Below are 11,981 nucleotides of genomic sequence, written 5' to 3'. Positions count from 1 at the left end.
TACGGTCTCTTTTCAACTTTTGAGGGGAAGAGTTCCCTTCTCGAGGGGCCACAGGAGCTATCCGACTAGCCTTTTTTGCTTCCTGACGTCTGTTCAGGACATCCTCCTCCCACCCCGTATGAGTCTCAACCCTATCTAGGAGTTCCTCTAAATCACAGGGTGGTTTCTTGGAGAGGGATCCGAATAAGGCGTTGTTTTCATCCAACCCTTGTTTGAAAGCTATTATGGCAATCTGTTCATTACAAGACTCTATCTGGATTGAAATTTCATGAATCGTTGCATGTAGGACCTCAATGCTTCTCTGTCCTTTTTCTTGATGTTGAACAATCCGTCAATCCACTTTGGTTGGTGATTGTTGCATGAGTACCTGTCTATGAAGGTCCTAAACATTTCTTCTGAGGACCTAATCAGTCGCTTAAGTAACCTGTGGTACCACTGGAGTGTAGATCCGGATAGGGAAGCTTTGAACTCTTGACACATGACGTGGTCATACCTTTCATATTGTCCCATAGTTGCTTAATATCTGAATACATGATCCACCATATCTGACTTGCCATTGAAGACACTAAATTTCGGTTGCCGGTAGCCGCGGAGGTAAGGCTTTCTTATTATTCGAGATACGAAAGGAGATCTGCCTGCCTCCATTATAGCGGATTGAACAAGGGAGTCTTGCATTTTTCTCCCCTTGCCTATCATTCGATGCATATGACGTATCAGGTCATTCTTCTCAACTTCCCATGTAGCTTCTTTGGTGGAATACTTCTTTATATGAGCTCTTTTCCTATGTCTAGGGTCGACGTCACGATCCTGGTCAGTGGACACTAGTTTGGATGTCGTATCCGAGTCAGATGTCTCGCGTCGAGTTGGGCCCCCACGCCTTAGGTTCTTTGCATGACCACCTTCTGGAAGGTCGTCATCATCAAGATCGATGAGTGGCTCCTTCCCTGTGTCAGATTGATACAAATGCCTCAGCAGCTGTACTTCTCATTCAAGATTGCTTCTTTGCTGTTCCAGAGCCTGTATTGCCTAGCTTGCCTGAACAGACTCAGGGTTGATGAGGACAGCATTCTCACTATCTTGACGCTCCTCTTGGCGTTATTCCTGGGGCCTACACCGGGAGAAGCTGGTCCATCTGTGCTGGTCATAGGTCTTTGGAGGGGGTTATTCGCGTCATGGTGACCGACTTCCCTTCAGGTATCATCTCATGCTCTTCTTCTCTCGGTGGTGGCAAGCGTGCGTGGTAGCACCACCCTTTGTTTTCTTTGTTCCTGCCATCACAATGGTAAGAGTTTTTAAACTAAATCAGTCGTTTGAATGAATGTTTACCTGCTTTCATCCCCACACACAACGCCACAAGATGTAGGGGAGTTTTCGAGTATCCCCTGATCTTCCTCTGTGGCTTGTGATCCAGAAGCTTTGATTAAGTAACAAAGGGATGAGATAATTGTGAGTTCAAGGTTGAACCGCTTGGCAACTGCCTACGTATCTCCTTCTTGATTTAGGAGAATCAAACCCTATTTTACGTAGTTCTGAAGAGCGAATCCCTCTGGTTCTTATAGGAAGAGTTACGAGAGTCCTAGGTTTAGGGCTGCCCTCACCGCTTGTGAGTTCCCTTCCATCCTCAGACTCTACCTACCTATTAGGATTGCTCTCCTTATGGAAGTCTAAATCTAGACCATATCTTATGAGAGGTAAGTTTCCTTGTTGATCATAATGTCCCATCGCATATGAGAACATTATATCTAAAAGGTAACTCCTAAGATATGTCACCATGATTCCTTCCTTATCATCAGAGATCGCCCACTTCAGTTTCCTTCTGTTTAAGAACTGTCTATTATCAGTTCCTAATAACTTGGAGAACTGTCATACTTAGAGGCAGTCAGCCACGTGCCTAGCACATGTCCACTAAACACTCATGCTAAGCACGAGATCACTTATTCATAGAACTTATCCGTTGGTCCTCGTCTTATTATGGACATCTATAATCTTAGGTTATTTCCCATACACGTGTCATCTGTTCAATGACGGGAAATCCTCCTTACATATGACTTGAATAAAATATGGAGAAGAATAGATAAGGAATTAGGGAGATTTGAAATCCACCTTGATTAATTCTTAATATGCTAGTGTAGATTTTGTTGCAACCCTAATCTTTATATTTTCACATAAAGGTTAAGTCTTTTTATCCCTAATTATTCATGGCATCTCTACCAACTAATAATTAGCATGTGAAGCAATTGAAACCCATTCTCATGGTGAATTAACTACCTTCTAGAGTGGAATATCTTACTACAACTATTCTATACTAACACATCAAGTCTTCATCAAAGCTTTTATCAAACCCCTCTTATGGAGGTTTAGCTAAGATTCATTAGACTATCATAATTAAAAGAATAAGAATAAGACATAATGAAGAACAACTTTATTAAAGATAACTTGACTTGAATTAATGGTGGCTAGAATAATAAAACAATAACTAGGGTTTTAAACTTAAATTAAATAACTAATGGGAGAGATAGAGAAAGAGAACCTTAATTTACAACTAAACTAAAGAAGGGAGTAGTCAAGTTTTGTTTAGCCTTAACCCTCTTTATGTATGAGAGTGTTAGGTTTACAATTTTGTGCATGGGCTTTGGAGCTATGTTTTGGGCCATTAAATCAAGCCCAAAACCTAATTACTTAAGTCCAAAAAGGGTTTCTCTATTGGAAATTACTGCAATAGCCTTTTTGTCCACTTTTAATCCTCTGATTTGATCAAGGCTTGAATCATTAGAAATCTCTCTCCGAGTCGGTCGTTTTGACATATAGTAGGCCCAATTCCGAGGTCTGAGTATAAAGATACGACTTACGAAAGTTCTATTGACTTCTTTGCTCTATTTCTGCCCGCGTTGACTTTGACTTTTTAGCTTTGACTAGGCTTTAAAAAAGTTTTTTCTCCTTGAAACTTGGGCTTTAACCATAGAACTTCTTAGCAACCAACCTTTGCTCCATTCTCTTGCAAAAGTGACATATTTCTTCACATATTTGACTCCAAGACCTGAAATACACAAAAATACGTAAACAGTACTAACTCTTATTTATTATAAACATAATTGGTTTAAATGTAATATTATTAAGGGGTTAAAACTACAGTTTTGGGCTCTTATCAAACCACCCCCAAATAGCATTTTTCTTGTCTTCAAGCAAATATGAGAAACTAAATAAGTGACCAAAATTGGAGTTCTAACTAATCTCATTTCGCCGAGTGCGATTGCATCGACCATATGTAATAATGCCTTAAACCACTAGGAATTCCCTAGTAGATGAGTTATAGCCTTGTGAAAGTTTTCCAGAGAAGGTACTTACAAACTTCATCTATACTACAACGACTAAAAAATAAAATTATTGTTTCCTTATTTATTCTTAGATATCTATACATCTCACTAGCAATTAATACAAAATAATCAATTCGAAATCTAAGCTAATACGTGCATAATAATCAATCATCTACTGATAAACATATATATAATGAACTATGCTATGAAATGCAATAATAGGTCCGTTTTTGAAATTTTGGGGTGTGTTTGTTATGATGGAAACACTATGGAAAGGAAAGGAAAATAAGAGTGGTCCACCTTTTCTATAGTTTTTAAGGCGTTTGTTTACCTATGGAAAGGAAATGGGCTTTTCTATATGGAAACAAAATCATGGAAATGGAAAAGGTTTTGTGTCCTTAGCTAGAGACTTAGTACTAATACACCCATGACCCAACAATACAATTATTCCTTTCCATAACTTTTGCAAACAAACATGATTATTCCTTTCCCCAGTTTTTACTTTCCTTTCCCCAGTTTACCAAACACATACCATTTAAAATTATTTCCTTTCCATTCCATTTCATAGTGGACCACCCATTTTATTTCATTTCCTTTCCACGAGTTAAAATTTAACAAACACACCCTTGGAATAGCGTCCTTAAGTAGGTCCTCACAAATATGTCAAGACAAAAACACTCTGATTTTTCCGCTCAAGTTTTGTCCACTCCAGTGCGCAGTGGACACCCCGAAACAAAATTTGAAAACTCTTTATAAGTTTGAAAACTCCATTAAGGTGGCATTTTACAAAAAATTATATGGGTCTTTTAAAGTCAGATTCCCCTAGACTTAATGTGGGGTCGTTTTAAGTCAGATTCCCCTAGACTGTGCACACCCCCAAACAAGCAAAAAACTGGGGTTGCACAAAATGGATGATGCGTGACCAACTATAAACTAATAGTCAAAAGAGTTAGGGGTCTAGCCATAAAACATGCATGATACTAAATGCACCCCCAAACAAAATGAAATTGTATAATTGGAAGCAATCTTGTAGAATAATGAATGAAAACTTATGCAACCCATCAAAGAACATATGAAAACCATCATGTTGTAACTATTTTAAAGAGTTAGAATGACCCAAAAGATGAATTAGCGATACTTTATGTGAGATAGGAATGAAGTATAGAACTCGATGTCTTTCATGAAGCTCAGATGAGGAAAAATAAGACAAACTAGGTTTCTCACTATACTCGGTCAAAGCTTGGCTCTCAACTACAGGAATGGTGTACTCATGGGATTGTGTGCTAGGCAAACACTCTTCACCGTGAGGTAGAGGTGTAATACGGGGCGGGGCGGGTCTAGGAGATACAAATCCAGTGGTCCCCAACGGGGCGGGACGGGTTAAAGTGTCATGTCTTAGTACCATCACCCGGCCTATTGGGTCAGTTTATGGAGTGGGTTTTGGGCGGGTCATCTGGGTCGGGTGGAAATTATCATTTTAACCCAATTTCACCCAAAAAAAAAAAAAAAATCTAATTCTGCAAGTAATATATTTCCAATTCACAACATAGAGAAAAAAATAGAATCAATCAATAAAAAAAAAAAAAAAAAAAAAAAAAAACTTGAACTTGAACCCAAAACCATATTTGTAAATTTGAAACTTTTTTCTCCTTATTTACCATTTATAAATTGATTATTTTCCATAGCATGATAAACTGAAGATGGGAGTGAGGATCTATAGTACAAAACAATAAAATATAAACTAAAAATATTTGAAATTAATACAAGAATGAATGATTCATCTTCTCCAAAATTCTTACAACAAATCAATAAACAATTCTTACAAAAATGTTGTTCCACACGCACTTCTTGGCATTGTATTCACGACGTACTCTTCTAAGATTGCGGTCTGAGGGAAAAACCCAATAGTGGTTGTTGGAAGGATGGGAAGGTTTAACTTCTTCTGCTGAGCATCCAACCTCCCACTCATATGTGTAGCCCTACGATGGTGGGAACCCTTCAAAGCAAAGAAGTGATTTTGCACAAACAACGAAAACAATAACAGGGGTAAATACCGGGTTTATTTTCCGTACAATGATGATACAAGCAAAATAGAATAATCCTTGAACACTTACGACTTTCAAGACAACCTCGTTGTTATCCCCTGGGGAGGATTTCCTAGAAAGAGAAGCGGCAGCAGCAAAGATTAGCGAGAAAAAAAGCCCGATTCTAAAACGGTTCTAAAAACAAGCATTAGCATTCTAAAACAGGTGCTCCAATGATTTCCAAAGATCCAATATGTGGATGCAGAAACAGTTCTATCGATCCGAACACCTCACTTCTTTAGCTAAGTATCACCTTTTAGTGGGGGACCAAAAAAAAGAAAAAGGCAGCCATGTATCCCTTCTTTTGCGGCATCACGTGACATTCAATCTCACCAATCAATAATTACAAATTGATACACAATGGAACAATTAACTTACCACCTAAAAAAGAAATCTACATCAATTTTAAGTTGTCTACAACAATTTTCAGTTTTGTACCACATTATCACATGGAAAGTAGTTAAGTATTCATAAAGTAAATGGATTTTTTTCTTCTAATATGAGCATGGATACAATTGGCAAATTCAATTTCTTATTCTCCATCACTCCCTGATCATCTTCACTAGGAAATTATAGGATATGTGAAGGGTAACACCCAAATTTGTTGACAACTTCCAAACACAAGTTTAAAGACCTTAATTCGATTTCTTATTCTCCATCGCTCCCCGATCATCTTCACTAGGAAATTTTAGGATATATGTGAAGGGTAACACCAAACTTGTTGACAACTTCCACACACAAGTTTAAAGACCTTAAGAGCCAAATGCCCACTAACTATCTAGCTATTCGGCTACAAAGTTCTATCCAAAACCAGTGATTAAATCATAGAGGGAGAAAAAGGAGTAGACATAACATATTTGACAAGAGGGAAAACATAAATTTATAAAATACTTAGATTTGGGTAAATCGAATAATAAAGCACATGAAACAACATGAAGTTATATAAAAGTATATAACACAAAGTTATATATATAACATGAAGTTCTAAATAATTGAAAACGGATTTGCACAAAAATTACTTACCTCTTATTAATATAAGACATTAACTTATTTGTGAGGTAGCAAGCGATTAAGATGAATAGCGACTTTGAACTCCGAAACATGGCGATCGAGAGATTCATTGATGACAAGATTACAAAATTCATCTGCTTCATATACAAGCAACACATACATAATTTCCATTTGCTTGGAAGATAAACTGCAATAAATAGACAATATTAATTTCTTTAAAGTCAATGTCTGTGAAAGTTGCTACTGAGTTGTAAGTATCGAAAATCCTAAAAAACGTTTACACGGAAACTAAGGTTATTTAACTTTAGGTTTTACCTCTGAAAAACTTTTAATTAGTGGTAAACAATCGCGTCAAATCATACGAAACGAAGAAAAATTACGTGTGTGAAAAAGAATGCACACAATAACCAACTCTAAGCCACCCAAAAACTTATACTAGTGGTAGGCCCCTTAGAACTTGCGAAGACATGGAAGGCTACATTCCACACCAAGAACTTTCATTCTTATAAACTATTGCCGGGATACTTTCAAAGAAGTTTTTCAATTTTTATGTAGTAATAAAAAGAAGAAAAGACTGAGAGCAACACAAAGAAAACAACAATGCAAAGACAATACATATTTTTCATATAGTAGTACACATCACGGTCCAACAATTTTGTGATTAACTCATAGTCTCATGCAAACTTAGTTGTGATTTCTTACTCTCCATGGATGCCTATTCAAGATTCACCCTGTTTTGGCACTTTAGAATCTGTTTTATAAAACTTCATTTTACCAATTTAAAAAAAAAAGAATAAAAAAATATAATCAACTCTTCAAAGTATATGAGACTTCATCTGGAACAAAAAGTGTCCACACTATTGATCTCTCAATCGATTTGATGTTATCCGATAACCCGACACCTTTGTCGACAAACCTAGTAAGGAGATGTCCCTACGGTGACAATATGAAGTAGTTGCTCACCACATGGATAGGAGGGATAGCTAAAAAATTATGGAAACAAGTAATAGGCCAAGAGCAATGTGACATACCTCCAATAGACCCAAGTTCAACAACTTTAGTATCAATTTCAGCTACTATGGATTTCAAAGCAAACTTCCCTTTTTCCTCGACTTTTGTTGTTCTTTCGCAATTTCCTTGCCTCTGTTTGCTTTAGCTTCGGAGCTTCCTTTTGCTACTTCTCTTGCTGTATAATGAACTCTTCAGGGAAACATTGTACCTTACAATTAAAAATCCATAATACAGAAATACGCTTTTAGAAAAGCTTACCTCCCTCTTTAATTTTTTTTTTTCTTACTAAAAGCGAATTTTTTTCTTCTTTTCTTTTTGTCTTTTTGGCCATTGCTTCATCCTCCGGATATTTTTTCCTTCATTCGGATATTTTTTCCTTCATCAGCCTCAACAAGTTTATTATGTGCACGCTTCATAGCATTACCCACTTGCTCTGTTGGAACATTTTCTTCTTCATTATTGCCATATACTGTGCACAAAATCATAAAATCATTGACATCTTTACATGTATATGTATACCGAGTCAATACATGTATCGATTGTGGGGATAGTGTATACCTATACAAAACTATTTAATCAAATACAAGTACTAGAGTAATGACTAATATCATGGATCGGTCTACCAATCTGAAAAACAAATAGACCCCCTTTGTCTTTGTGGATGCTTTGTAGTTTCATGTTTTAATAGAAATTCACTTTTATCAACAAAAAATTGAAAAACAAAACCTTTTACTTTTCCAAAGTTATTGTTGTTTCATATCGAATATATTACTGAATTAAATATAACAAAACACACATTATTAAAACGACAAAACTTAGACTGAAATTTGTTATTTAATGTGATAAATTAATCAAATGACAACTTAAAACTGTGAAATCTGCTTCAATAGCCAATGGTTTTGCACATTGTTTGTCTTGACCTCAAACAAACAAAACCAAGTTCGACAAACATAGACGACAAGGTTGCAAAAAAGACTCAAGCAAACAAATTTCGAACTATTGGGCTGCCAAAATCTAAACCATCAGTAGCTAACAACCTATATTAATCGGTCAAGCTATAAAATACTATTCGAGTATTATATCATAAGAAATAGCATATGCCAGTTCACAGTGTTATTAAAAGACGGAAAAATGTCATAATCCTAGGCTCCATTTGATACATGAAAAATAGTGTTGGAGAAAATAAAAACAATGAAAACGTTTACAAGGAGTGTTTGATTGGGCGTGGTAAATGAAACTTTATAACATAGTTGTTTGGTGGACACCGTTTTCTAAAAAAACGTCTAAAAACGTGGAAAACTACTTTCCTAGTTTCATCCCATAGTGACAAAACTATTTGCACTAACTTTTGAGGTGTGGTTGGTTTTCACCCCATACTTGTGTTAATTTTCATCCAACCAAACACATGGAAAACAATCTTCATGTTTTCTTGCAACCACCCAAACAGTGAGAGCAATTTTCATTAAAATGTTTTTCAATGAAAACAAACCACAATGGAAACCATTTAATTGAAAATTATTTACGACCTATCAAACACAGCATATAATATGCATTGTTAATGCCCATATTTTACGTTGAAATATAAGAAAAAATACATTGTTCCCACAACCACAATCAGATACCTCACTTATTTCATTTTCGAAGCGTTCATCGAAAGCATCATCATCTCCAAAACCCGGTGATAACGAGCCAAACCCTGAAAAACATTGATAGATAGCTTCATTAAGACCATGAAAATACAATCCAGTTACACCCATGGGCATATATATGATCACAGGATCGTAATACAATTTTGTGTTTTCAAAGCACATGCGAAATAACTGAACGCATAATATTATTTTTCAAAGATCTTACCGGTACCAAAAAGACTAACAAAAGTTTATCTCTATGGTAACATACCAAAATCGGAAGAAATGTTTTCGAGTCTCCTTTGAAAATTTCCTCCGCCACCATCTTCGTATTTTCGTTGTCGGACTCCAAACAAATCAAACCATCGACCACCGACCCCTGTCAAAAAGAGGAAGACAAATATAATATCGGTGACAACTAAACTCATGGTGTTACTTGTCATGTCTGTTTATGTGTAATCGTATATATAGATCGCCAGAGCGAGAAGCAAATCTATGCTATGATGGAAGAAATCGTGACAACAACATTTAAATCCTGAAACTTCATGGCTTCTAATGTAGGAGCAGGACCCACTGAACTACATATTTCAAACCCCTACAGCAAATCGACAATATATTCATTCTATCTATCATGAAGACAACCTTATTCTTTTCATAATATGATCACACAAGAAACAGGGCATCATGCTAAATATAATGAGTACCATTTTGTGCATCCTCTATATTTCACTATACATGATAAGAGAGAGATATTGACATTTATAAATAACATCAACTACGAAAGTTCCCATACAACACACACCATGTTGATGGTAATCCAGCATGTACTAGAATTTTTCACATAAATTCAAGTGAATGAAACAACTAAACAAGAAATTACCTGCCGCAGTTTTCTCTTGGTTGAAATCAAAAGTAGGTAAAGATCCAATGTTGTAGTCAGACACTCGGGAAACCTTGGATTTAAAAGGCAAAGAAGACATTGGGGTGTCAAGAACAAAAGGAGTGGAGGATGTTGGACTGGCCTTTTTAGGCATCGGGTCATCATTGAGAACCACAAAGCTGGAATCATAGGCATCTACTGTATACAATATATAAAATCAATCAAAATTCATAGCAAGGATACACCTAACATTTAATCAAAACCCTTATCTTCACACTATTAGGGTAAAAAAAAAAACCCCTAGTCAACCAATACTCGAGATACACTATCTAGTTAAAAGTAAAATTGAAGAAACCAATATAAGAAATTATTACCATAAGCCCTTTTAAGTTGTTTGTCAGAAGCGTGAGAGAATTTGGAAGTACATTGGGCAATTGAAGAGAGTGGTGTGTCAAGAACAAATGTAGGTTTTTTAATAGGGGTAGGATCGTCATCATCAAGAATTACGATATTATTATTATTATTAAATGATGATGATGACGAGTCTAATTTTCTTCTCTTTGTGATTGTAGAAGTAGGAAGAGAAAATGGGAAAGTTCATTATTGGTCTTCTTCGTTGGAGAGAATTTCTACTAGTTGAGACATGGTTTGAAAACTGGAAAAAATAACATTCGAAGCGGGATATAAAATGGCCCAACCTAACCGGGGCTTACTAGTTACTACTAGTATAGCACTAAGTCACTAACCATGCAGGCCCGCCTCAGTTTTCATAGGATAGAGTCTTGATAGTTTGCCTCTTAATAAATAAGATCGTTCATTGTTGTTTTTAAGTGTAACAAATAAAATTTATAAATCTAAATTTTGATTGAATTGAACAGTTTTACCTCCCAAAGGCATATGATTGATCAGTCGTAACTTATTATCTCCCAAGCTAAATCAAATATTCTTTATCTGTAATAGCAACATTTAAAGTACTAGCTCATCAACTCATACAATAATACAACGAAAAAGACAAATGGAAACAGTAAAAGCAAGTTAAGACAAACTATAGAAAAGCCCCAATGAACATACCGCCTTGGCCTCCTTGTACTCAGTTACTGCCTTGTGAGAAGCATAAGTGAACGTGGTGTCAGGTCCCAACTCGGGAACGATGAAATGGCTGCACCAATAACAAAGCATGTCAAATAACATTCAGAAATGAAAGTAATGAAATAGTGAAAAGAATCGGCACTTACTTGTTGGTGTCAAACCACTTGGTCATTTCCATATAGGTCTGAGAGGCATTTCCTCTAGCCATGGAGAAGTAAGTGTCAAAGCCAATCTCACCACCAGTCCAATTGTACTGGAAGGAACAGCTCCGAGCAATCTTTGTCGCGGTCAAGTACTTGGTCATAGTATGAGAACGTATTCTTTGGGGATATACTTGATCCAAGATGGACATCTGTTTCCGGATGGACGATCGAAGATCGCTGAGAAACCTTCAGAATCCTCGACCTTTGCTCTTTCCATCCCGAATGATTCCAAAGAAAACTTGAGCTCTCTTTGGCCCCATACGAGGGTATCCAATATGTGATGCCATTGTACTGGTTCATCAAATAAAGCCCAAGAATAATCAGTATCTTTTCTTAACCAAATAACTCAATAATAAGATTTCAATAAGCCATATCCAAATATCTCTTTTAAATAAATCGGATCCAAATAGTAGCTTTTTGACCAGATTCATGAAAACGGATCTAAATCAGATCTAAATGTACCAACTCAAATAAGTTATACTCACCAATAACAAGTATACTTTATAAATAGAAAATCTTTATTACAAATGCTAGCAGAAGAGATCTAATGGTTTCCTCCAAGAGAACGAGAAGAAGAAACGAGAAATATATCATAAAAGAAATATATCATAGAATTTTCAATTAGTATTTGAAGAGATCTAAATTTGTTTTCAAATCAAACAACTAATAACCATAAAAGATACTTCTTTGATCTGATAATTCGAAGTGTAACCAACCCCATAAGCTAAAAACCCAATTTCAATAAATCGGTATATAAAGTT

At 36.0% G+C, this 11,981-nt stretch overlaps 1 long non-coding RNA gene across 2 annotated transcripts; it reads right to left on the bottom strand.

Annotated features, from left to right (window-relative positions):
• Nucleotides 1-9,601: 9,601 nt before the first annotated feature.
• LOC147523921 (uncharacterized) lies at nucleotides 9,602-11,271 on the bottom strand. 2 transcript variants are annotated; one of them, XR_015196814.1, is made up of 4 exons: nucleotides 11,164-11,271; nucleotides 11,000-11,087; nucleotides 10,813-10,879; nucleotides 9,602-10,126 (listed from the first exon to the last, which is right to left on the bottom strand). It is a non-coding gene; the product is annotated as an uncharacterized LOC147523921 (long non-coding RNA). The 2 variants fall into 2 exon arrangements; XR_015196813.1 differs by having other exon boundaries at nucleotides 9,602-10,123.
• Nucleotides 11,272-11,981: the final 710 nt, after the last annotated feature.

Source organism: Coptis chinensis, chromosome 1, assembly GCF_015680905.1.
Source record: "Coptis chinensis isolate HL-2020 chromosome 1, ASM1568090v1, whole genome shotgun sequence".
NCBI classification, from domain to species: Eukaryota; Viridiplantae; Streptophyta; class Magnoliopsida; order Ranunculales; family Ranunculaceae; genus Coptis; species Coptis chinensis.
This window is presented reverse-complemented; position numbering and strand designations above follow the sequence as displayed.